Below are 26,929 nucleotides of genomic sequence, written 5' to 3' on the forward strand. Positions count from 1 at the left end.
GCCTGGATTCAGGCTGCTTGAGGGCAGCAAGCAAATTAGCTCCCAAGTCTGGATGCGATGGAAAGTGAGAACCAGCCCCCGGGAGGATGCAGCTGACTGCAGCGCTGCCACAGTGATGGCAGGTGGAGGACCTGCTCCTCAGGAAGCATCCTACAGCCCCAAAGCCACACCTGTGACATAGGACTGGGTCAGGCACTTCCAATGGAGAGAGTGAGGAATCCAACCCCACCTTGAGTAACTTAAACTCCCTCTATAGCCTTATTACACTGTCCCAGGAGACACAGGAAATTTTCACACAGCTCTGAGTCAATGGGGATTGTCTGACAGTGACAGAGCCCTGATTTAACAGGGTGCTAATTAGCTTCATGCATTTCAAGTCAGGCAAACACTGAGCATCCCTGTTGAACCAGGGCCTACACACAGCATTGAGATAGCTTAAGCCTGGAGAAGTAGGCTGGAAACATCTAACAACAAGAGGATTTCCCATGATAAATCTGGTACTTCCTGCTTCTGGCTGTGCTGGGTTTACCACACAAATAGTCTTTCTCACAGTCCTTCGGCGCTTCTCATTCCATTCTCAGCTGGGCTCCAGACGCACAGAGGTGCGGGGAAAGGAAAATAATGAGACAAAGTTGGGATAGGCAAACCTCGTGGTGCTGGAGGCTTTTCAAGGCTCTCAGATACTTTGGTGGGTTTGCAAACTGGGATAAGATTGTGAACCACTTTTTTTACCCTGTAATTTAAAATGTATGCTCTCCCTCGTGTACCACCGAGGGTGGCTCAGTTATTAAAGGCACAAACAAATTTATTTTTTCTGGGAGACTCGACTATGCCCGGGGAAGTGAAGAAACCTGGACCACCTACCATAAGCTGGGCAGTCAGAGAATTTTGCACATAGTCCGTACCCTGTGTTTTCTTCCCATGCTTGTGCTCCCACTCTGGTGCCCATCTGCCATCACAGCATCCCCATAGTCGCTCTGTGCAAACATTCCTTGTTTTCAAAAACAGAGACGATCCTAAAGTTGTAACACTCACACCCAAATCTGGAAATGATCTCAATTTTCCCCAAAGTCTGGCATCTCATTTCAGGTCCACTGTACAGAATGACCAGAGAGCACTGCCCAAATTAGACCCTTGATGTAAGCTTGAGCCTCACAGAGCGCCGCCAGTGGTTTTGGCACTGTTTCCCAGTTCAAATTCATCTTCTGCCTTTGCTGTTCTCTGCTACAAAAGATTTCTCTCTATCCTTTTATACAGCTGCATCCATACAAATTTCATCCCTTAAGCCTGCACCAAATTCACCTCAAATGATTCCTTTTCTTCCTTTGTCTGTAATTCATCCAATGTTTTTCAATAGCAGGGATTGTCCCTGTCCTATTAACTCTTCTCATAAGCACAGCCTCTCACTTTTTCCCACAGTCCAGTCCTTCAAGCTTTTTAACATGATCTGCTGTTCTATAAAACCTGACTTACTGGTATCTTTGTACAAGATCGAGGTGTCAGTGCTTGTTGTACTCATGCATGCAGAAGGCTCCACTCTAAGCTCAGTGATGGGAGGTCTTAAAATGGCTATTTTATTCCCTGCCTTCGGCACTGTGTTAAGGACTTGGATTTCATCTGCTGTTCGCCATCACCTTAAGGTTACTTTCAGACATATTGGGTTTCCAGGTTCCCCCTCATCTCTAATCGCACAAACTAAGATTGCTTTCAATTTTAATTTCCTTCCTTTGACGGTTTCATCCCAATTGTAACACGACTTGAACATAGGTTGGTTTTTTGTTTTTTAGTCTTCCTCGGAACATCTCTGCTGACCAGTTACTGATTTATTTAACCCATATTCAAGATATACATTCACAATAGCTAAGAAAGTGAGACTAAATCATTGAACGTTCATTAGAAACAGATCAAGAAGAGACTACATTGATGTCCCTCTGACTGCCGCTTATAGCCTCACATCTGGCCAGTAAGTGCCTCTATAAATCAAATATGGCATAAAAGGATGAGGAAAGCTGTAGGGCTGCAGCAGGCAAACACTGTGTCTGCTCCACCACAGTTTATCTCAAAGGAGTCTGAACACAGCCAAGCTAGCACCAGCTTTGTTGAGTTTCTGCTGGTCCAAGTATCTCCTTGCCTTTTTCACATCACTCTCCCCATCTGCATCCCTTCAGATGACCCCTCTCTGCCGCTTCCCAAACTTGCAGTCTCAGACACATCAGTTCTTCCGAGATCTTCATTGTCTGCAGCATTGCTTTGAACAGCATGAGAAAGCCTAACATGGGGCTGGACATCCCATCACAACAACCCCTTGAAACATGCAGTGTCCACCTCTCTGACCATGTGGCCTGAATGGAGATCTAGCGTTTGTTTTGTCCGACACCATCAGACCGTGTGGCAGGCTGAAATAAAGGATTAACTCCTGGCCTTAGGTTACACATTTTGCTATCTCATGTTATGGCTATAAATTCTTTACCTATAGACAGATAGCTATCAAGTTAAACTGGGTGCTTACTCCCTCTTCGCTGTAAAATTTTTTATGTATTTTATTAGAGAGAGAAATCTCTTCACTCATACCCTTTTGATGGGCATTAACACATTTTATGACTGTATTCTAGATTTTGCACTAGTGTAACCCAGACCAGATTTGAACAACTGTATTTCCAGAGGCTTTTTGTTTATCTGTACTTTGATTTTTTTCTTAAAGAGACAGGACACTGAAGTACAACGAAAATTGATTTTTCATTTTTAGCTGTAACTTATATGAGTTCAGGCCAAGTCAGAGCATTTAAAAAGGGCATAAAACCTTCTGCCTCAGTTTCCCTGCACACAAGTCTCTTGAAAATTATTGGCCTAAAAATGTCTTTCTGATCTAAGGAGTGTTGTTTTGGGGGTTTTTTATTTTGTGGAAAATCCTGTTATCTCCTTGATCATTCTGCTAATGTTTTCTCCTGTTCATCCCCACCAAATTTAAGCATTTTTGGTTCTTTTCCAAGCAGCTTCACACTCCAATCAATTGTGCTGCTTGTCCCTGTTAGCAGGGGACCCGACAACCATGCACGGCTGTATTTGTTCTCATGGAGTGCTTCACCACTACTATGTCACTTCAGAGAGGGTGTGATGGACTCAGGGATGAGCTGGCTGCCTGACCAGGACTATAGTTCCTTGCAAATACAGTCCCTGAGCCTCATATTATGTCAGCAATTGCAAATTCATGAGCATTTGGGAGCTCTTTGACGACAGCTGAGAGTTTCTGTGCAGACCTGGGAAGTCAGAGAGCTACATCAAGGCCATAAAATAAAATTAAAAGCTGGCCTTAAGATAATAAAAAATAAAAACTAATTATATCAACTGTTTTATTGAAACAGTGACCTGTCAGAAACAGCAATTTCATTTGTTTTATCGCATTAAAATGCAATAAAAGCATTTCTCCTTTCCACTTGCCCTATCCTGGATCTGTGTTTGCCCACCCGACTGCTGCCCCTGCATTGGACCTGAACAGCCAGGACACAACCAACGAGAGGAAGGTCCGTCCTTCTGAGGCTGCCCAGGGACCCAGGACCAACAGCCTTCAGTACAGCCTGACAAAAGCAAAACCAGAACAGGAGGGGAAACTGGCTGCAGGCAAAAAAAACATTTGCCGAATGCCACCCAATGGGCCTGGGCAAAGAAGGAAAGGCAACTGGTAGCCCAGAGCCCTCTGTAATCCAAAATCTCAGGGCTTCCATAAGCATCGTGCAAACAGATTTGCAGCCCCTGCAGAGACTGAGCGCAGCAGTACGTAGGAGTAGGGAGCCTTTGGAGGAGTCACAGTCTGATTCACTGGACATCATTTCAGGATCAAGTTTGTGTCAGAACAACGTGGTCCAGGCAAATTTGTGGAGAGTTTAGTTTGTTCCATCGCCTCACAGAAGAGGCAGAAAAAGAAGGAAACTTCCATGCTCCTACTGATTAACCACAGTGCAAACTTCATAAACGTGCTCCTGACCTCCACCACAACGCGCAGACTTGAGTCATTCCAATAAAAGAGGAAATGACACTTTGCCACAACATTACTAAGTCCACATCCCATAAAACCATTCAGGGAATGGGGCCGGGGGGTGGAGGGGAGCGAAGAAAAGAAAGAGAGAGAAGCAATGGTAAAGCCAGGCAATTATCTGTTATTAACCCAGTCCTTAGTGGCATCACATTGCTCCTAAAAATAATGACAGAGCAACAAAGCTTGTTTGCATCTCCAGTGTCCTTTGTGGCTTCCTCATTATTCTAATGAGCTGCTGGAAAAAGCGCTTTGGTTCCATCCCCGTCGGTTATTTCACTGATCACCCTGCTTTCATTTCCACCTGGCACCGCAAAATGTTTTACAATTAACACTTTGATCCTTTCTTTTTCTTTCCTTTTTCTTTTTTTTTTTTTTTTAACCCAGGAACAAATGCAGACATCCACTTTGGGAAGAACCGAAAAATCTCATGGATGAGGCTGCGCCCGTAATTTGCGCGTGACGCATGCTGGGTTTGCTCAGACTTCGGGGCGAGCAGGCTGGGCATAGCTGGCAGAGCCACAAAACGTACGCCTTTGCTTGTGTGACGCCGCTCCCCGGCGGCTGGTACCAAAAAGAAACCAGGAACAGTTGAAGAATAAATAGATCAGCATAACATCTGCCACGTGGGCTCAGGAGCAAAATAGGGAAGGGATGGAGGAGGGCAGCGATGCAGCCATCGCATGAGCAAACGCTGTAACTTGGTGGGGGGGGTTTCTGTCACAGTGAGTCACGTCACTCTTTTCCAGTCACAGTCTGCCTTTTCTCATGTGAAGGAAAAAAAAAAAAGAAGAAAAATCTTATTTGTGTCAACAAGCTTTCCTTGCCACCTTTTATTCCACTCCTTCAGAGCCACTATTCAAATTGTTTAAAGCTTCAAACAAGCTGAGATGGAGCAGGGCTTCTCCCCTTCCCCTCGTCCTCCTGCTCACCTCTCGGGTGCCCCAGACAGAGAGGGTCTCTGCCCAGGGTCATCCTTTAGCTGGAAAACCGGGCCATGGTGGGTACCGTAAGTTAAATACTGCTGCGGATTTAGAGGACAGGAATAACAAACTGCTGGGGGGGATGGAGCTCACAGCACGAAGAGGGCCATTGCAGTGCAACACATGGACAGACACACCTCACCCTCCACCAGCCAAAGCCAGCGGACAGGACTTATGCACTTCAAAGGTCTGAATATTAGCTCTTGCTGAAATTTGGGCAAATGCATTTTTTGTCCTTTCATCAAACAGTATTTTCTCAACTGAATTGCTTCCTCTTCCACAGAAGTGCTATTTTACCTTGGGTTTACATTTCAAAATACCTTTGGAAAAGATACCAAAATAGCTACAGAAAGATTTTGCACACACCAAACCTCCAAGTTTTAAGATAAACTGGGGGGGGGGGGGGGGGGGGGGGGGGGGGGGGGAAGGGGTATATTGTTTTGCTTTTAGCAAAGAAAATAATTTTAGCCCCTCTAGAAAGCATTTGAAAACAATTTTATCCTTTTTTTGTTGTTGTTAGGAAAACAGATTTCTGGCTAACAGAAATATATTTCTAATAATATTTCTATTTCTAATATATTAGATCTCATCATAAAAGTATTGAAAAAGGACATTTTTATCAAAGTTAAATCTTCCTCTGCAAACTTGGTGATTTATATGGAATTTTTACCAAAAGAGGGGAGGAAAATCCAAAGGAAAGCATTTCTATAACATCCTTACATTTTTGGGTTTTGCAGTTACAATATTTGTTATTTCAAAAGAATATTGGATGTTATTAAAAAAACCAAATGTGAACATCAAGATTAAATGCTTCAGACTGTCTAAACGAAAGCACTCACAGTTTTGAAAATTTAGTTGCATTGGAAAATCCACATTTTCTCTCTCTGGGGTCAATTTTCAATTTCAAAATGTTGATTCCTTACCATTTTGTTAAGAAAAATGTTGATTCTTCCAACGCTTAAGTTTGAGCATAACTTTACTGCAGTTGTATTTGAATGAGGATATATACGAGGGTAAACTCATGCACACATACGAGTGTCGACAGGATCAGGGCTTCTGGTAACTTGCTGACACTCAGTACAACCTATAATGCTGTACAATGCTGGCTTTATGTACACCAGACTTTGACCTTATTCATCAAAATACCCTTCTGACTTTGCTCCAAGGGCTTTTATGTTCTCTGAAAACAATAAAAATTCCCTTTTATGACATTACAACTTTAATTTCAAAGTGTGATGCGTGAATATGGTGTTGTTCTCCTTATTAAGGCACAACGAGCTTGTATGCCGCGGCTCAAATTATTTTTACTCGGGGTTTACATAACCCTGATACAACAACAAGCAGATTGGGGTCCAAAGTGCAAACCCAGGGCACACGCAATCTAAAACCCCACCTTCCAAAATGGACGATGACTTTGACCTCTGCAGCTATAACCCATGGGGAGCAATTCTTACACTGCGATGACTTCTCTGCACAGCAAAATGACCGGCTCTGCAGCACGAGGAACTCTTCCACCAGTCCTCAGATCCTGGAGTCACGGGAATGCAGACACCTCCCTTTCGCTTCTTTTCAAACATGATTTTCTAGAACTCATGGATGCAATGAAGCCTTTGAAATACAATAGCCTAGCGGTGCAAGTGCAACTGATGGCAAAGTGACTTTTGGGGTGAAGAGGTGATGCTGATCTCTAAATTCCCAGTCACCAGGGAAGAAAGAGCGAGCCCGTGGCTCTGTTAAACCCAGTCCAAAGCTTTGGCTCCTTTAATTTTAACACAGATTTACTGATGGGGGCTATTTATTCCCCCCTTCCCCAAAAAAAGATGCTAATAAAAAAAAATATTGCCATTATGAAAAAACACACATATATAAAGCTACATAGATGTTCTAGCTCAAATTTTAAACATGCTAACCTCCTCGGCATGAGTTTGAACAATGCCGATTCAGTTCCAAGGCCGAAGTTGTGTTAGTAATGCCTTACTGGCACCGCTCTCGAGCCTACCTTCCTCACAACTGGCAAAAAGGATGCTTCCGCTGGGATAATTTATACCAGTTTCCCTAAGGAAATCCACTGTAACAGCAAAAGTGCTGTTTTGCCAGGATAAGCTATAACATTTACGCAGCATTTGCCAACATATATATATATATATTTTAAAAATTTTATGAAAAGCCATGCCTCTCTGCAATGCTGTTCCACTGACAATGATTCTTTGCACAGATTTGGCTTGGAGTGCCAAGTGGAGATACAAAAGGCATTATTATATGAGACTGGGGACTGGCTCCAAGCTCTGTAGAAGTAATTGAAAATAGGAAATGCTGAAAATCAAACTCAAAGCATGTACACAATCCAGGAAAATGTTGCAAACCACTTCTTTGAACAATGGAAGTAACTCAGTTCTGAACTAGGTCCTCAGCTGGTGTGACTGGCATAGCTCCACCAAGTTCAGCTATGGTATATTGCTGTGAACACAGCCCTGAAAATTTCCCATTTTGGGGGTTTCTTGTGAAATCTGGATGAAGACTACCTGCCATCTCTGGGCACTCCTACAGTGTGTTCAACTGCGACCAAAAAAAAAAAATTCAAGCCTCCTAGGACCTCAAATATGATGAAATGAAATCAAAGACAGAAATGTGACTCCAAAGAGGGCATCTCTTTCTATGTGAGGATGTCCTTTGGTTCGGTGTGAGCAAAGAAAAAAAGAACAAGAGAAAGAATGAGGGGTAAAGATGGAAGAAAGCAGCCAAGGAGGGGACAGATGGTGGACAAATTCAGAGGGAGGGAGGAGATGGGAGCAAAAAAAAAAAAGGGTGAAGAAAAGGCAGATTAAGAAATAGGAATCAGAGGTGGAGAAGAGGGAAGGGGAGGGATGGGCAGTGATAAAAGGAACAGGGTTAAAATGAGCAAACAGAGAAGGCATAAAGAGAAGGGTTCGGGTTAAAGGAGCAATTGCCCTCTGGCAAACATACTGCGGTGTAAATGGAAACACGTATGTCAACAAGGAGCGTCCTGAGGTGGGCTGGAGAGGAAATAGCTTACATGACATGAGCTTCTGCTAGGAATTGCCACAGCCTTCTCCCTCCACTCCCCCACCCCCACCCCAAGTCACCCCTTTCTGCAGATGCTGATGCCCCCACGTAAAGCAAAGCACCATCAGAGGGTTCGCTGAACACAGCCATGACTGCACCTCCACCCAGCACCACTGGTGGTGGGCATAAGCTCACAGCTATTCACAGCTACAGCTGTTACCTGGCTTCACCCAGCTCAGAGCAAGCTGCACCACAGCTCCTCAAGATATAAATACACATGACATTTTCACAGGTAGTTTCACACACTCTTGAACTTGAAAAAAAGCTTCAGAAATAGCTGATAAGGACACATGAAGGTCTGTAGAGCTCTTAAAGCTGAGTCCAGCACCTGAGCTTGAGTCCTCCAGGAGTCCTGGCCAGTGCTCAAGACCAGAATTATTAATTTCACTGCTTAAATTGCATCAGTCAGGACCCAAGTCCCTCAGAAGCATCTTTTCCTGGAAGCTAAACTCACATAAACCACTTTTGCAATTCCAGCCAGCCTTTTACATGATCCAGCCATCCAATTGCACCTTCAGACTTTTTCCAGAACATTGCTGGTGCTTTTGGTCTTCCTCTTCCTTTAGGAGAGAGCTGAGGGAGGATGGCAGCGAGACAACAAAAAGAACCATGATGATCTTCCATAAACAAGGGGAAAATCCCATGATAAAGGAAAAGGATCCAGCAAAGAGCTATCTGCAGAGGCTACCATTACTGCTGCCCAAGCCTTTGTACAGTTGCTTGAAGGTTTCTACACTTTTTTGGACATATCTGGTTGGGATGCCATACACTCAGGAAGGCCTATTCCATAAGCATTGCCTATTACACCAAAATCTCCAGATAGTCTGTGCATGCACAACAGGGATATGCTTCCTTGCGGCATTAGACCTTAACTGCCCAGGGTTTCCACGGGACTCAAGATTTGCCAAGAGAAGCATCCTGGGTAAAGAAACTCTTTTTTCTATGCTAAGGATTCAGCCTCTTTGGCTAATGGGATTTGTGTATACTGGTTTCTCTGGCCGGCAGCCCAGAGCGAAATCACCTAGTATTAATGCTCAGATGCCTTTTTCATGCCCAGCAGCATATAACACAAGTCTAGGGCACAGCTCAACCAAAAGCGTGCCTGGGTCACTGAGCACCTTAGTGATACCTTATTGCAGTGCAGCCACTTCTGCTCCTGCCTGACAACAGCCCATGTCAACAGGAACGCTTTTATCCGGTGTTAGTACAGCCATAAGCAGGGTGTTACACCACCTGAAAGACCCAGTAGGGCTGCAGAGGCAATGTATTGGTATATTCGAGCTCTTAGACTACTACAAAGTTAATCTGTGCGCCATCAAGGTACTGATAGCAGATCTATTAACTGTTAAGCATGTTACTGTGAAGCTGACACATGGTAGCTTCCACAGTGCTAAGCTCCTTACGAGAACACGTTTAATACACAGCACATCACATGTTGTAAGAGGCGGCTCCCAACAACCATTCATCTTTCTTCACTTCTGCTGTTGTGACTTCCCTTTGAAGTGTTAAGAAACACTTTTCAGATATCCTCCGTCACTTTGTCAAGTACAGATCACTACACGTGTTACCAGGATCATTAGTGCGTCTATACAAAGACCTTTTGTCTATTAAAAAAAAATAATGAAGTGTGCAGAATCCAACTCTTTGCATTAAGTCATGCATAAGATGACACAGGGATGAAGGGCTTCCTATAGCTATAAACTCAGAAGACAGATGAAAGTTCAATCACAAACACTGAATCTTTTTGACATTTAAACATTTCTACTCCAGAACACATGACAATCCTTCAAACAACCATGTTGTTTTATTTTTACAAGGACACCAATTAGCCTGTGTTGTTTAGATTGGTAATACTTGCAATGTATAAACTTTCTAGCACATGGCAAGTGAAAACAAATAACTCCCATCAGATATGCATTTTCTATGTCAAAAGGGCGAAGGAAAATTAAGTGGCATTTCTGTAATAAACTGCCTCTAGACTTCCATCCCAGAATCTGGAGAACCATTCAAAGGTAGAAGCAGAAATGTACATACTGACCCAAAAATAATTCTCCAGTGGGTACTTTCTCCCAGTGAGTAGCGTTGTTGTAGCTACGATGGTCTGAAAATAGAGAGACAAAGTCTCTAGATGATAACCTTTTCCTGGATCAGCTGATACAGGTAAAGAGAACAGGCTTTGGGCACACAGAGTTTTCTTAATTCTGTTCACATGAAGGGCATCTTTCCTTGCACAGCCTTGATGCCAACTCTTGTACCTCTGGAATGACTGAGCTTTTCCAACAGTTTTTTCTTGCTTCTCTTTGTGCTACCAACTGCCCAGCCTCTCCTGAGAGGGTAGCCTAGAAGTTCAGGAGACCTGGGTTCAATTCCCTTTTTGTCACAAGCTGCTTGCAAAGCTACGTGACGTCTCTAAACACCTCTTTCTCCATCATCTGTAAAGCAGGCTGCATGCCCCCTCAGCCAGGTAGGGGGGAGCAGGGAGGCAGCAGTGCGAGATCCAGCTGAAACCAATCTGCAGCGGTGCAAGCAGCACAACTGGAGATAGGACTCTTCTCATGTATAATGAGAGCTCTAAAATAATGTACCTGGACCACTATATTCTCCCAGACCACAGCACGAGCTGTCTCAGCTACCTGTGGTACTCTTCTGCTCAAGACGCAGATGCCTCACCAGGCTGCTGAGGGAGCCAGAGGAGAGGAACAGAACAAGATGCCTGGAGGGGGAGTAATTCACAATTCCTGTGGCTTTATGTGACTGTCTCACTCCTGAAGTGTCATCCTACTGCTCTAGAACTCATTGACTTAAATGCATTGTTGCACCAACATGCAAGCACATATCTCCTTCCTGCACGCACCACAAAGAAATAATTTCCTTTTAAGTCAGAGAGAATAATCTAATTCTTCAGGGAAAGACCAGCAGTATTGGATTTTAAGGCAACAGATATGTCAGAAACCTCTATGAAAGGGGAGCTAGAGAGCTGGGTAGCCACTGAATAACCAAAGAGTCTACCAGTCACAAGCAATCTATACAGGTCATTTGTAAATAGCCCGTTTTCTGAGCGCAAGACATTGGTCTCCTTTTAGAAAATGTAAATGTGTTGTGCTACAGAACTGTTTCAAAGACAGATGCAGAGAGCTGTTTGTTCAGTGTTCTTAATCCAAACAAACAGTTGCATACTCTTACCTACAACATAAGTCTCTCATCTTAAGACTCTGGCCAAGAAAAATATTTTCCTAGCTAGTTTGTTATGAAAATGTTTGAATAAAAGAAGCAACATCAATAACTTATGTAAAAACTTCAACCTCTAATCAGCTGAGCTTTAATAAGGTTTGAGATAACAGCACACGCATTTTGCCAAGGATATAAAATAATCATAAAATATTATAATTGATGTGCTGTTCTGGTTTATTACATCTCGCAAACTAGATAGCTGATTACACGGAAGAAAACATTTTGGACCCTGCGTTAACATATTGTAATAATTAATAGCCATTATTTGGATTTGGGGAATTTCAGTGAGGGGGTTTGTTTGTTTGTTCTTTTTGGGGGGAGGTTGTTGGTTTGGTTTGGGGGGATTTTATTGTTTTAACAGCATGTACAAACTTGGCCAAAGATTCAAGTCTCTCTGAAATCAATTGAGACTATTTATGGCACAAAGATTTGGCCCATAGTGTTTTGAAAGAAGTAGAGATGGCAGAGCTTAATTACTGCTCAAATTAAACCCTCAAAATAGAGGGGGGGGGGAAGCCCAAACTGCAAATAAACCCTTGACAATAAGTTACACCACATTGTTTCCTTTTTGGAAGGTAGTGAGCTGCAAATAATTGCTAATAAAAGGTTCACTGTGTTTGGTGAATACAAATCTTTATTTAGTGGCTGCAGAGCAAGTCTTTTTCTTGCTCTCTTGACAGTTTAACTACACGCCAACGATATTTGCTTAAAGTCTTCAGCTCCATTAATCTCAAACCCTGCTACACAGATTGCCAAAGCTGATGACAAACCCCAGTTAGCATGGATCATCTACTTGTCCATGACAGTATTTTTCCCATGACATTAAAAGGATGGGTTTTTCTCCAAAGAAGGCACAAATCTACGGATTCTCAAGAAGGTTTGAAAGGATAAGTCTATGGCTTAAGGTGACTGATAGAGATAGCTAGGGACTACACGGAAACGAGAAGGAGGAAGAATACCCTTGCACTCTAATTGGCTTTTTTGTTTGCTCACAGTTGCTTCTAATATGGACAGATCTCCATAAGAAAACACGAAATTAGCACCTGTTAGGACAACTTAACCTTCAGGGAGAAAAGCAAACATCCTTGGCTTGTCAAGATCTTGAAACAAAGGTTACAAAGGAGGTGATTTTTTTTCTGGATTGTTTTAACCCTTTCTTGCAACGTGTTGCAGCTCATTAAGGAAGGTCCACCACTGATTGTTAGCAACCCTCTTTTGAAATATGGTACATGAAGTAGCACCATAAAATGTGGGACTGATTACCAATATTGTCATACCCAGAGCATCAGATGGGGAAAGTATGTGAATATTAAACATATTATCAAGGGAAACCGAGGCATGGCAAGAAAATCACTTATCCTCTGCTCCCTCATGACTGGCAAAGTTAAAAAGCAGCATTCACCAGTTTTTCCCATTATGAGTCCTACAACTCAATAGAGAAGAGATTGAAAGCACCACTGCTTTAGCTATTTTTACAGTCACCCTGACTAAAATGGCTGATGGGTGGCAAGTGGGGCTGGTTCATTAACGTTTTGACAGCCTGAGTTACAGTATGGGAACAGGGAATCGAAAAAGATGCCTCGGCCTTGTCATTCAAAGTAACCCTGCTATTTAAACCCTTGGGTAATCCATGTAAGCTCCGCTGTAGAGGAGCGTGCTTTCCTGGTCCCTGTGTCTTCAGCTGTCAGCCTGGTCTGGAAGATCCTATTTATCATGGATAGACACTATCTTCTTACATCCAGTTCGGATTTACATGTGACCATAATAGCTTGAGTGGTTCCTGAGCCAACACCAGCCTTTCTCTGAACTCTCTCGGACACCCAGACTCCCACAGCATTTATTCCATGGCCATGCTCTCCTCTCGAGCTGTGTTGAGAAGCGGGATGCAGGCATTAGCAATGTCCTTCCTCCAGCCCAGCCCAGCCATGCCAGCACCACCTGCAAGATGACTGTTCTCCTCTCCCCACCACACAGCTAGACTTCATAGGGAGGTGCTACGATGCTTTGTGCCCACTCGCTCTGCTGAGTAATGCAGAGCTCAGCTGCTTCTCTAGACAGGAATAGCATCCAGCAATGACTTCTCACTTTCTTCTTACTTGAAAAAAAATAAAACCTTCTCAGAGACAGAAAACTTAAAGCAAAGCTAGCAATTAAAAATCAGTTCTGCATCCTTTTTCCTGACTCATCAGCAGGTGTTTTGGTCAAAAACATAGCTGCCTTGACTGAGTGACTGTGTCACCTCTCCCAGAAGCCTGCTTCCACAGGCAGATGCCAAAATGCTGGATCTGGTGGGAAATACAAGAGATATAATGGAAAAGCTGAGAAAGAAAACAGAAGTACTTCCAAGTGAAAGCCATGGTATTCAGCCATGGCTCTGGACAATGCAAGCAGGGTATGTATTATGTATACTTGGCTAACAATAGCATCACCCCTCTATCACCCTGCCAGTGGCTCCTTCTTGATAGATAATGACTTGATTAAGCTAAGGACTTCAGTGAAACTATTCATATGTGAAAGCATAAAGCCTGCACAGAACTCTGCAGGACGGTGACCTCAGCGAGTAAATTGAACTAAAGTGATTGTAAATGAGCTAACATCTTTCACTTAACACTGCCTCCTGTTACTCTCCAACAGAGGCACCAACCTCTCTCACTGGAATCTTCCACTTCTCCATCAAAACCACAAGCATCTCCCAATTTTTCTACACTTTAACCCCGGAGGGGTTCACACTGTAGCTAACAGCCTCTGAGAGGACTGTAATAAAAACTGAGTGAGTCTTTGTTCTGATTGCAGATTAAAGGGAACAATCCGCAGTACAAATGTAAAATAGCTTTCCTGAGTTTTCTTTCCTCCCCACTTTTTGAATAATCGGTATCTGCATGCGAAGGTTCAATGTCACCAAACATGAAGCTTGTGTACAAAAGCACAAGATCCTTGACTAAAGCACAGCATACTTAACAGCTCAAAAGCAATTGTTGTAAAACTTGATGGAATTGTGCCCGGCAATCGTATTTTATTGTCGTTTGTACAGGGAAGCTTCAGCATATTCTGGGCTGCTTTCCCCCCCCCCCCCCCCCTTTTTTTTTTTTACCTTGGGGAAGTGGTGGATATTTATGAAGAAACTTGAGCTCAGGAGTTCATGGCCATATTTACTGTTTTCTCCAGAACATACATATTTTATACAAAATACAACCCAGGTGTTCAGAAGAGAAACACTTTCCCTTTATCCAGGTAAGAATATAGCCCAAGGTCATATTAAAGCTTGTCACTGAAGTTTGCGCTGACTGTGGCACAATAAATAAAGGTCTGGTTTGGCATAGCATGGAATATTTTTGTGTTCTGTACCAGGTTGAACCCAAAATCTTTACAAGAGAAAGGGTAGGAAAAAAAAAAAAAAAGAGCGGTCTGAGGCCAGAATCCCCCAGGGATGCGAGAAACCCAGCATCAGCTCCTTCCACAGCAAGGATTTAAATTTTCAGTCCTCTTCATCCAAGAAAAGGTCCTCAACCACCTCACTGCCCCTCCCAGTGCCTCTCCAATGCAGTCACAGAGCGTTTTTGACAGCAGGGTGAATTACACATGTATCATCTTCAACCCCTTCATTCCAAAGGTCCATTGGATAGAAACATGCAAGAAATGGAAACGAGACACACAATTCTTAAAAACATTCATATAACAGCACTAGGAGAAGGGCTGTTTCCCTCTGGTAAATGATTTGGGGAAGGAAGGGAAAGCAGGACCCCGGCAGGGCTTGCTGTTCCTATCTTCCATCACCAGCACGTGCCGGGCACACGTGTGATGGGCAGGGGCAGAGCAGCAGGTTTCAGGGCTGTAACAAAGCCGATGCTCACCAAAGACCAGGATGGCCCTTCAGCTCTTTGCCAGCACATGTATGATCTTGGCCATCATGTCCATATGGGATCCATATAGCTATTGCTAGCAATAGCTAGCAAAGAAACATCTCCACAGCCCGGGACACGTGCATTGCCCTGCCTGAGGCATAAACAAGGGTGTAGGGGCAGGTGGCTGAAGCTCTGCAGACCAACGGGAAAAGGAGTCCCAGGAAAGCAGAGTTTTGCTTTCCAGATGGAGTCAAGCACATCTGGGGAGGCAGCACCTCTCCGCAGAGGAGCTTTTCCTCTGGAGTCGGAGTGCTACGGAAGTGACACCCTGGAAAGCATGCCACACGCATCCTCTTGCCTCTCTGCTGAATGTGCTCGGAAGCATATGGCACGTTCACAAACAGCAGTTTGAAATAGTTTGTTGGGATTTTTGTAATGCTGGGATCCTTATCTGGACACCAGCTGTTTATGCACATGAGAGTTTAAAACAGCACTTCTGGCACTGGGAGCGGCAACGTAGTATGTGTTTCTTTGCCTTAGAAGGAAGAACGTATACATATAGGTGACCAGCTAAAGTAGAAATGCTTTCTAGTCACATGTTTCACTGTATCTAGGCATTTTCATTTGTCTCTCTGCTAAGCAATGACTGCTAGCTGGGATTACCACATCTCTGGGTTGTCCTTTAAACGCTTTTTTCCCTCCCTAGAAATGGCAATGTGGACAAAATATCACAACATCAGAAATTTCAGAACATCACTCAGCCTAAGGAGATAAGTGAATTTATTTCCTCTCCAGTACATACACGCTAATCAATATGATCTACGTGCATATGTTCTGTGCACCATAAATCCTGCATAGCCAGTACCTGTCAGACGTACTATACATATTGGTATTTCCGTACAGGATTTTCTGCATGGAGGGAAACCTTAGTAATCGCTAAGTCACAGCCACACAGCTAGAACGGATCTCAAGACATCCAGTCCCCTCTACAGCAGTGTCCCTATCTTCTCCCCCTTCCCACCTCCAAGTCCTCTCATGGTTTTGATGAAAAACCAACCAACCACAAAAATGCTTCCAGCTTTAACAATGGGAAGATAAAATAGAAACACTGAGAGACTCATCCTAAATTTCTGGGGGTGTCCATGGGAACAGTGATTCCTGGTGTCTAGTACTTGCTCAGATCACTCCTGTCTCCTCGCAGCCCACAGCCTCCCCCCAAGCAGCAAATAACTTGCCAGCCTGGGAGAGGTCCAAATGCAAAGTACAGAGTGAGCGTGTGCATGTGGACACACGCATACACGCGTTTTTATATATATGTACACACACACACACACACATATATATAAAATCCCCAGGACTTTGGGGAGAAGGAGGAAGAGGGAAATCCCTCCTTTCATCTGGACCTAAATGGGAAGACCTGGTTTGCACTGGAAGTGAGATTTCTGAAACGTAAGGAATGAATGGTCTGCTTTGTCTCCACAGCTTTGATATATCAGTTCCTTCAGTGACAGACTTGTTAATCTTTCCAATGTTGCTTTTTCAAAAAAGACAAACACAGTGGATAAATGCAAAGGGCCAACCACATCCCCTCCCATAGGAAGTCTCGCCACATGGGCAATTCTTCCAAGTAAAGAAAACAGCCCACTTTATTTACAGGGTAAATCATTTTGACTTATCTTGCAGGGGTTTGCTCATAGCAAACTGACAGTTTCCCCCTGTTGCACAGTAAATGGCTGACGGGGAAAATGTTTTCCTTCCCACCATGTAGAAACAACCAGCCAGAAGGGAGGAGGGGTCGGGGACTTCATTTTTCTAATACTCCATTAATGTTCTCCTAGCTGACAATCACTGCAAAGGCCTGAACTCACCACTCCAGGCAGCTCCAGCAAGAAACCTGAATCTCTACAGGGATTTTTAGCTAAGTACAGGACTCAAGTTAGAACTTTTGGTCTTAAAGGGTAAGGTAACCATTAAAAAGATTTCCAAGTAAGTGTCACTACTCTAGGAAGCTAAAAAAAAACCCAAACCCTAAAGTTTCTCCTTTTTTTCCCCCCCACCCTTCTGTTTAATTCCTCACCCTCAAACAAAAAATGTATACATCTTTGTCACCTACAATGACAGGACAGCAGAGGTAGGAACTTTTTAAATGTGTAATAATGTTCCCCAATTCATTGATTTTTTTTTCTTTCACATACACTTTTTTCCATCATGATTCACTGATCCATCTGTTGGTTTGTGGTTTGGGGTTTTTTTGGTTGGTTGCTTGTTGTTTTTTTTTTTTAAATGTACAGCCAAAATATAAAATTAAATCTGTGTATAATGCAAATTGCTATTTTCTCGCAGATTAAAGTTGGCAGTTCAGGGATGTAATTAGGTCCAAATTTTCTTCTGTGGAAGTCAGCGAGATCTTGGACATCACCTTCAAAAAGTCAGCCCACTTCACCAGCCCCCCCAAGCACATTTTCCTTGTGCCACCTAATAAAGCAAAACATAAATGTTAAAAGGATCAAAAACCTGTGGGGAGGTTTGGATTTCTTACCACGCCACGTCTCTGCACAGCACCCACCATGGTCTGAATAGCACTGCCAGGTGAGCAACAGGAGCCACGCCAAGAATATAGAAGTGGTGCAGGTAATGTATTTGCTGAAGGTGTGCTCATCAAAAGCAGGAAGGATAGGATGAGTTAGGCAGCTCGGAGCAGTGCTGAGATAGGTTTGCTTTGGGATCAAAAGAGGAGAGCATTTCTCCCGTCACGCTTGCACCATTGCATCGGTTTAAGCCACTCCACCCAGACTTTGTTAATGATCCCGTTCAGCTAAATTGGGATGAACTGCAAGTGCAAAAGTCAGTCTTGCCGATTTCACCAGGGATTGCAACAGGATGCGAGCATGTGCTTAAGTGTTTTCCACAATAGCTAGCTAAATAAACCATCTAAGATGCCAGTCGTCACACAAATAACAGAAATCCACCACGATTTTTAGATGCCCTACGCACAAACACAAAGAGAGCAAGAGTGGTATTTTGCAATCTTAATATGGCAGGTTAAGAAGTGTGCATGTTCTACAGCCCAAATAATATCTTATTTAGGAGAGACATCAATCAAGGCTAGACCTCAAGCAAAATCCATGTAATTGCAATGATTTATACCTTTTGACACTCTGGTCTGCTGACACTGGAAAGACAATGTGCATCTGAGTTTGCTGCAAATATTCACTAACACATTTTTCTGGTTTTTGGGGTTAGAAATATGAAAACATATGTTCTGATTTATAAACTGCAGGTCAAACGTGCAGGTGTTAATGGCTTTTTCTCTGAGATTTTCAACTCCAGCCAGACCTGTGTATGAACGACCAATTAAAAAATAGAAAATAGCACAGCATAATGGTGTTCCCATCATCTCATAGTAACAAAATAGCACAGCAAAATTAGAAACACAGACCTTTCCACCAGGACTCAACCTCCAGGTAAGAAAACAACTTGGGATCCTGCTCAAATCCAACAAATGCTTCTGCTTTGACCTTAAATGGCATGATTTACAGTAATAATAAATATTTTAAAGACCTTTCCAATTTAAATGGCTGAAAGTTGAAAGTTTTCACTAGTACAGTTAGTTGAATGATTAAAAGTAACTATAACCCTGCTGGTACTAATGAAGGCTGCACAAAGGTTCAGATTGCCTAATAGGTACATTTTTCCTTGGTTTTTTTTTTTTCTTCGTTGTTCTAATATTCCCTTTGGGTCCCATCTGCACAGGTAAATTTATGATGTTGAGGATTATCCTGAAATATGGGCTCTATCTACCTTGGGCTAAAAGCCCAGGCAGATAACTACAGGCATATCGTAAGATCTGGTGTAGTTCGGTTGTCCTCATGCCTGGTCACAAGCATCGTGCCACCTGAGGTCTGTGTAGGTTAGGACTTCACCCCTGCTTACTCTGCCAGTCTACACGCAAAAGTGGCATGACATAAGAAGATCAATATAGTAAGAACACCAGGGCCAGGACCTATCCTCTGGTTTTCATCTATGGTCCCATGAAACAGCAACAATGACGGTAGGTGCTTTCTAAGTTATGGCCAGAGAGAAGCAGTGCATGAGGGCAGCTCAAGCTCCCCATTCATAGGCAAAGATAATTTTGGAGGACTAAGCTGATCTCTGCAGGGTTTTTCTTTGCTGTCTAGAGAGGAAACCCAAGCTCTTCCAACCAAGATGCCACAGGGAAATGATTACACAGGAAAAAATCAAGGTTTTAGGTCCAGGTACACACTGCAGAGTATGACACAAGAACAGCTTTGCCTGCAAGTTCATGACTTCAAATCTTCCACATGTAACACATCCATACTCTGCACGGGAAGCTCCACTGTCCCCGAGGTTGTATGTCAGTCTGCAGGTGTTTCAGGTCAACACTGCCCTACTTGTGGTCTGTAATGCACCAGAAGATTCAACACTTGCAAAGGTCCAAAAGAACCATAGAAACATGGATGTGTTTGCTGGGAAGGGCACCTGGAGATTGCCCAGCCCAGCTTCCCACACCAGAGCAGGTCAGCCACCAATTGAGTCCTGAAAACCTTCTGGAGTGGTGATCCTACAACCTTCATGGGTACCTGCTCCAGCAACGCACCACCCCCCCCAAGTGAAGCATCTTGTCTCAACATGCAAGATCAGTAAGAAAAGACCGATACATCCAGATGTGCAAAGTACAACGGGGCAAATCAAAGTAAAAATGGGCATTTGAAGAGTAGTCTAATTTTTCATTGCAGTATGTGGCTTACATCACACAAACACACACACAACTATTTGACATTTATTGGCACTTTTTTTTTTTTTTTGAGACTGGTTAGTCCTTTGGTTTACACAGGCTGAGAAACACTGCCCAAAACAGCCTGAAAAAAAATTCCATATGCATTTTCTTCCTGTTTTAAAAAGTATTTTCCCATCAGGTAACATAATTAAGCCAAAGATTTGTGAAGACAGCAAGTCAATATTGCCTTGAGACCACAGAATTGTTGAAAATTATTGTTTTAATGGGGATTCAAAGTGGTTTTGCATCATTATGTCAATATATAAATCAGCTACACATTTAAAAAAAAATGAACTGGCCGCATAATTCCCAGCAAGTCTAGCTTCTAGCAACACCGTCATGAAGAAAACACCGTCATTTTCAATCCCAGTAAAAACATGGTATATGTGGTGGAAAATACAACCAAAGAAAGCTAGAGAACATCCTTTAAAAACATTCCAAACATCTTTCTTTTTCATGCCATGAGAGATGATTTTTTCTATTTCTTGTGAGGCACTCTGCTGTTTTGCTTATAATTCCTCAGGGACTAGTGACCTCATGAAGAAAAACAACCAGGACAGAATTAGCCTTTATTTATATATTAATAGTTTTACCTCCAGCAATAGCAGATACAATTTTGAGTCAAAAATCATAATTTGTGAGTGTTTGGATAGCAGCGCTCCTGCAAAGTTGTGGTAGCAGGAATTGCCGGGGAAGGCTGAATTGTGGTTGCCGATCGTTGCATTTATTAACGATTGGATCCAAAAATTAAGCGCGTACTCCAAAACCGACAAAAGCCAGGAAGATCCTTTGCATTCCCTGGATTTTATATCAAACCTTAAACATACAGTAGAGTCATAGCACAGCAGGGGGCACTGACAGGGAACGCAAGACGGCAAACCTCTTCCAACGTAAGCTATCTCAACAGTATTAGCTAACAGGACAGTGCTGGAGGCTTTGGGAGGACTGGATGTCCAGAAGACCCCCTCTCCCCACCGCTTGCCATCCCCCCAGCTGGGTCACTTTAGCAGGTGACTGATCCTTGTCCTCACCCTGCTTGTTGAGAGGTCCGGTCCCTCTGTCTCCCTCCCTCCCCGAAAAGCCCCCCATGGGGCTGCGAGAGGGAACCTCCACCCCAAGGGCCAGCGAGGCAGTGAAAAATGATACGAACCCAACAGCAAAATCAATATTTGGTCAGGCCGAGGGGGGACTATCAATTCTTTTCTCATGATATCCGTGTCTCCTGCACTTCCTGCTTCTCTGGGGCACTGGAAATCCAAGTCCCTCCTAGACCAAGGGTGGCCAGGCTTTGACTCTGCAACATCTGTACCTCACAAGAAGTTCACGTGTGGTCTCCCAGGCTGAAGCTTGTCCACTTGAGTGGCAGCAGGGATGTGCTGGCACAAGGGCTACTAGGTAAGCCAGGAGGAAGCAGGACAGCAGGAGATGCCGAGGGCAACGCCGCTGGGTCAATGCAGAGGAACACCACACAGAAATGCTGCCAGCTCCTGCCTCTGCCCTCTTCCTCACAGCCTTGTAGCTGTATCAAGGCCTCTAGCTTTTCATTCAATCCCCCATATCCATGTTCTCTAGTCTTTCTTGCTGTCTCTGTCCCAAAAGTCTCATGTCCTGGGCAGAGCGCCACACATGACATTGACACTAGGGGGTCCAGGAATGGTTCCCAACCCTTGCATCCAGGAGCAGTGCCTGGGCATATCCCAGCCCCATGCCTGGGGACCTGACATCCTAGCTTCCACAGGGCATGGGGACCGAGGAGTGAACAACATTCATCACAGGTAAGTGCAAACACAGACCAAGGGCAAGACCAAGGGCTCTTCTCCTATGATGGTTGATCAACCCTTTCTTCCGGTTCCCCCACTACTGAGGGGCCTTCTCACAGGGAACCATGGACAGTATCATGATGCCCAACACTGGGAACAGCAGGCCAAGGCAGAAAAAGCCACACCACTGTGTCACTAACCACAGTCAGTTTTGTATCTCAAAATATGGCAGTTCTTCTCCAGAAAAGTTACTGTTTTAAGGCTTTTCTTCCTTGGAGAAAGCTAGGGTCTCCCTAAAAGTTACCCTAGATAAAGAGGGGTTTGCTAAACCACACACTGTGCTTCTCGGTGCCTCAGTTTGCCCAGTTGCAATAGTTTTGAATTGCTCTGGAAAGCACTCGGGGATACAAGGATGAGACAAGCGCAGAAAAGTTTTCCTCCTCTCTCATCAAAACATTTTGTTCCCAGGTTTAAAAGCAATACTACTTGCAGCAGAAAGGCGGATTTTAGCCAAGGCTTACAGAAACCTGCCAGATGCCTTGAACTCCAGGATGGAGAGTGACCAGTGAAACTTTCAATTTCTTGCCCGGGCAAGAAGCCATTTTCTCCAGAGCTCTTGCTCCAAGCAAGCAAATCAACTCTCCACTCACGTACCTGGCCGACACCCATAAACCTGACCCACACTGAACAGCCATGCAAACACATTTCAACAACCAAACACTACAGCACAAGTTGTCCTCTTCAGGGAGCGCAAAGGAGGAATTCCCACATCATGAAGTTCACACAGAGTTTGATCCCACAAGAAAACCAAGCCTCCTCAGTCATCTGCACACTATGTGTGGCTGGCTCAAAGTGGGGATATGGAAAGCCCTCAAATCCTGCTCTTCCACCCAGTCTACGTACAGAAGGAAACAAACCGGCTGGAGCTGGCTTTTGCCTTGGGAGATCTCCAAAGACATCCCCAGGCTTTTGGCCTCTCACTGCTCTGCCCTCCACCAGATGGGCCCAACAGAGATGGAAGAAAGCCTGAACTCAGCCCTGCTAACACACAAGAGAAAGGCATAGGAAAGCAAAGGACATCACACGGGGCAAAATTGTGCATCAAGGCAAATGTGAGCCCGGCAGCAAGAGACTTGCCTAGGAAAGGCACAGGCACGATGGGACCAGGGTCAGGCGCATTGCTGAGAGCACCAGGTGGCACTCAGATGCTGCTGTGCCAAGGATCGAGTGACACAGTGCACAGCTCTACCTCCAAATCCTACCCTCAAATAAATAAAACCAAATCAGCGGGCACCTGAACAAGAGCCTCTCCCATCACTGCTCACAGGAACATGAACAAACGATGGCTGCGACTGTCCTTTGCAGATTGCATCTGGCAAAAATTGCCTTGCGAGGGTTTGGGAGAGTCTATAGAGAAAGCGCTCAGCCCTCAAAAAGACAAATATACAACAGAGCTTGCTAGGTGGTGGCTGCCCTTGTTAAACTTCATGGAAAAACACAACTTGTGCAAACCGAATTCCCTCCCTAACCTCTTCCCCTTGTTGAAATATTAAACAAAAATAACTTCTCTTTTTATCTTTGAGCCAGCGGGACAAATTCATCATTAAAAGAACTTCACTGAAGTCAACAGGGATATATCTGAGATGAAGAAATGAATTTGACCTATTGTTGTGTCCTTATGTTCTAACTAATAACTAAGTTGTACAGACTTTTAATCAACAGAATCTGAAGACCTGGCCAACGCGGCTTGCTTTCTCCCCCCCCAAGTGTCGCTATCTGTACTTTCATATTGCTTTCTCCTTAAGCAACTTTGGAAAACAGGTATTTTCAGCCAATTTAGTCATATAATTTTTTCATTAATATATTGTCAAAATCTTAGAGTTTTCATAGAATACTTGCTCCTGGAGCAGAAACTGAGAACTAAAATAGAAAAGATTTTTTTTAAAAATTACAATTTTACCAATTAAAAAAAAGTTTTATAAGTGTTCTTAGACACACATGCTTGTTCAAACAATTCCATCCAAAGGACACCCAGTCTGATCCAGGGGTGTCCCTGAAAAACATATGTAAAGAAGCAAAGTGAAGCTGCAGAGCATGAGAAGAGCCGAAATAGTGCATCTCAGCACACCAGCAGCCCCCGACAGAGCAGGGGCACACGCTCCTCGCTGGGCAGAATATGAGGGATTCAGGGAAAGGAAGAGTCACTGGTGAAGGAAGGGGAAGATGATGAAATATAGAAGCTACCGATGCTGGTGTTAGGTAGAAGATGCATTTTGTGTCCCGTGTTATATTGCCTGCCAGTCGATTACAGTGCAGCCTGTATAAACACATCATGCATGCTCTGACAGGGAGTCGGGGTGAAGCAGGGTGTCAGGGTAAAACAGAGGATAATAAAATCACTTTAGATTTATTTCTCTAAATTGGAAACTTCATGCTTACACCTGACTAAATCATCAGCCTGAAACTTTAGCTCGACTCCCACAGAAAAAGTATGAAACCTTATCCCATCTTTGTTTAACAAAGGCCAATCAAGCTCGGCTAATGAATTCTGCAGATGTAGGCGACGGGACGCATTTGGCCATTTTAATTCTGCAGGGTTTCATCAGACCTGTCTCCGACATACCCTCCTTATTCTTTAAGCAACCAAAAAGGGTTTCGGCACTCTCTAAGCCAGGCTGCCCCGCTGCAGCCCATGGGCAGGGCAGACACATAAGCATGTTATCAGGCATTAGCCACGGCCTTCATAAACTCTGACAAATATTAAGGAAAACATCGCAGGTGGCCGGCAGCGGGGGCTGGAAGATGGCAGCGCTCGCCCACACTCATGCCCAGCCCAGCAGGAGCAGGAACAGGGCACCTCCATCGACATCCCACTGCCTGCGAGTCTCTCTGCTTGCAAAGTGCAAAAGGACTTTTTTTTTTTTTTTTTTTTTTTAGAAAAAAGTCTAGCATAAGGAGCTGGTTAAAAAACAATAAATCAGTGGTGAAATGTGGATAACAACCTTCTCTGTAAAATCAACATGGATTGTGTTCCTGCAGAGAGCCGTCTGACAGGCTGGTTGAAGCCTGACTGCTTGCAGCCAGATTTTTTTTCTTAATTTTTTTTTCCCCCCCAGGCTGGAGGAGTATCTTGGATCAGGGGGAGGCGAGGAGGTCTCTTCCTTTCGTACATGGTTCTGCTGTGTTAGAAAATCAATAAGCAAGGTCCTGACCTCAGCATAACTTCAGACATCACTCACGACTCCTTTGAATCTCTTCCCCCACAAAAACCCAGTTTTTAATGGCGCACACCAGAGGGAGTGCTGGCAGGGAGGGGAGCTCTTTCTTCAAGATGTGGGTAAAACCCATCTGCACCCATCTTTCCTGGCAGGTAGAAGTGAAATTAGAAGAGGAACGCACCCGGAGAGGGTGAGGGGAGCGGGGTTAGCTGAGGTAGAGCACAGCCCAGCAGGAAATGCTGAAAAGGAAACCATATGGAGCGTGGAGGTGCTACGGATTAATACGAGAATTGCCACTTTTTTTTTCTTTTTTTGAGGGGAGGGCATCAAAAATAGAACACATTCTTTCTCCCATCTTGTTTTAGTACTGGGCTATTTTCTGTTAAATACCCTTTCAAAAAAAAAACCAAAACAAAATGCAAAAAACCCCACTTTGCCATACATTTTCCCTCCAGCTGACTCCTCAGGCTGGCTAAATTGGGTGATTAAAATATAGGAAGGCCTCCAGATTCCCCTCAGGACTGTTTTTAATATCTGTAAAACTGCCACTTTGTCTTGCCAAGGTAAACACCATCGCATGCAGTTCAAAGGTGAGCAAGCCTAAATGTTTCCCTTCGCCTGAAAGGAATCTGCCTTGGGACCCCGCGGGCCGTGCCGGAGGGGGACGCGGCCGAGCCCGGACCACGGCGCGGTGGCCGGAGAGGCATCTGTGTACACAACGCTAACTTCTCCCACACAAATACTAAAAATTTCTCATTAAAAATTATTGCTGTGTCAACATGTGAGGCCGCTCAGCCCCCAATCTGGAAAAGACGTTCTGGTTTTTTCTTGCCTTTGCTGGGAAAGCGGCAGCAGCAGGGGAGGAGGGGGGAGAGGGATGGGATGTGAGACCGGAGTCATCTGCTGCTGACTTTGGATCTCTTCTTTCTCCCTTGTCACTCAAGTTGAGATTTCCAACTGTTCCACTTCATCTATTTTAGTTACTTGCTACCCAGATTTTTTCCCCTCTCCTCCTTTGCTCCCTATCACAGAGCTTTATATTTCCCTCACATGGCTGGGCCGGTCCACAGCGTTTGGTGTTACTTTAAATGGAAATGCAATTTTAAGCCATCTCTTTTGTCGTAGCGGCTGCCGTGCCTTCAGAGCAAAAGATTCGCTGTTATCTGGACCCATCTACACAGATGCTGCCATAAATCTGAACTTGCTCTGCCCATGCGTGATCCCTTCCACGGGTGGCCGGGAATTCACAGCAAAACAGCATAGGGACCAAATATTTGACCAGAGCCAGCAAGAGAAAATTCGCATCAAAGCCCCACCAATTCAGGCTCTTAATTCTGCCCTACAAGACTGGGCATTTTGCTCTGATGCACCAAAATAAAAGTTTAAAAATATGCTTTGTTATCAAGCAAGGTGAAGGATGGGAAGTGCCCCAGGGAATGAAAAAATGGGATGGTGTGGGGTGGACAGGGGAGGGCAGGGAGCCAGTTGTGTACTGTAAAACCGAGCAGCCGCCCCTGCTCGAAGCATTCATCTCAGGGGAGGGCTGGGGGGGGCAGGCGGGCAGCCAGCACACACCACCCCTGCGAGAGGCTCCCGATGCCCCGCTCTCCAACACGATGCCGTGATGCATGTGGGTTTGTGCCGAGACGACATGAAATACAGCGACGTGTAATTAACCTGATGTAATGCTATATATCAATAAGTTAAAAAAACCAACAACTTGCTTCGAGGTCAGGCACCCACACACACAACTCAAACAGTGGAGACCTAATCCAAATTTATTGGAGTTTGTAACAGCTGGACTTATGCCGCTAATACCTTTTAAGTGCCTCTTTTAACAGTGAACTGAGTGTGTCTTTCATTAAGGTGGAGTTGAAAGTATGTTAAGTTCATAAGCATGAAAATAGCCATTTAGTTCTCTTGGAGATTAATTCTGCCTTCAGTTTATTCTCATCGAACCCCAGTAATGTCTGGGATTTGGTC

The sequence above is a fragment of the Balearica regulorum genome, chromosome 8 (genome assembly GCF_011004875.1).
Source record: "Balearica regulorum gibbericeps isolate bBalReg1 chromosome 8, bBalReg1.pri, whole genome shotgun sequence".
Lineage (NCBI taxonomy): Eukaryota > Metazoa > Chordata > Aves > Gruiformes > Gruidae > Balearica > Balearica regulorum.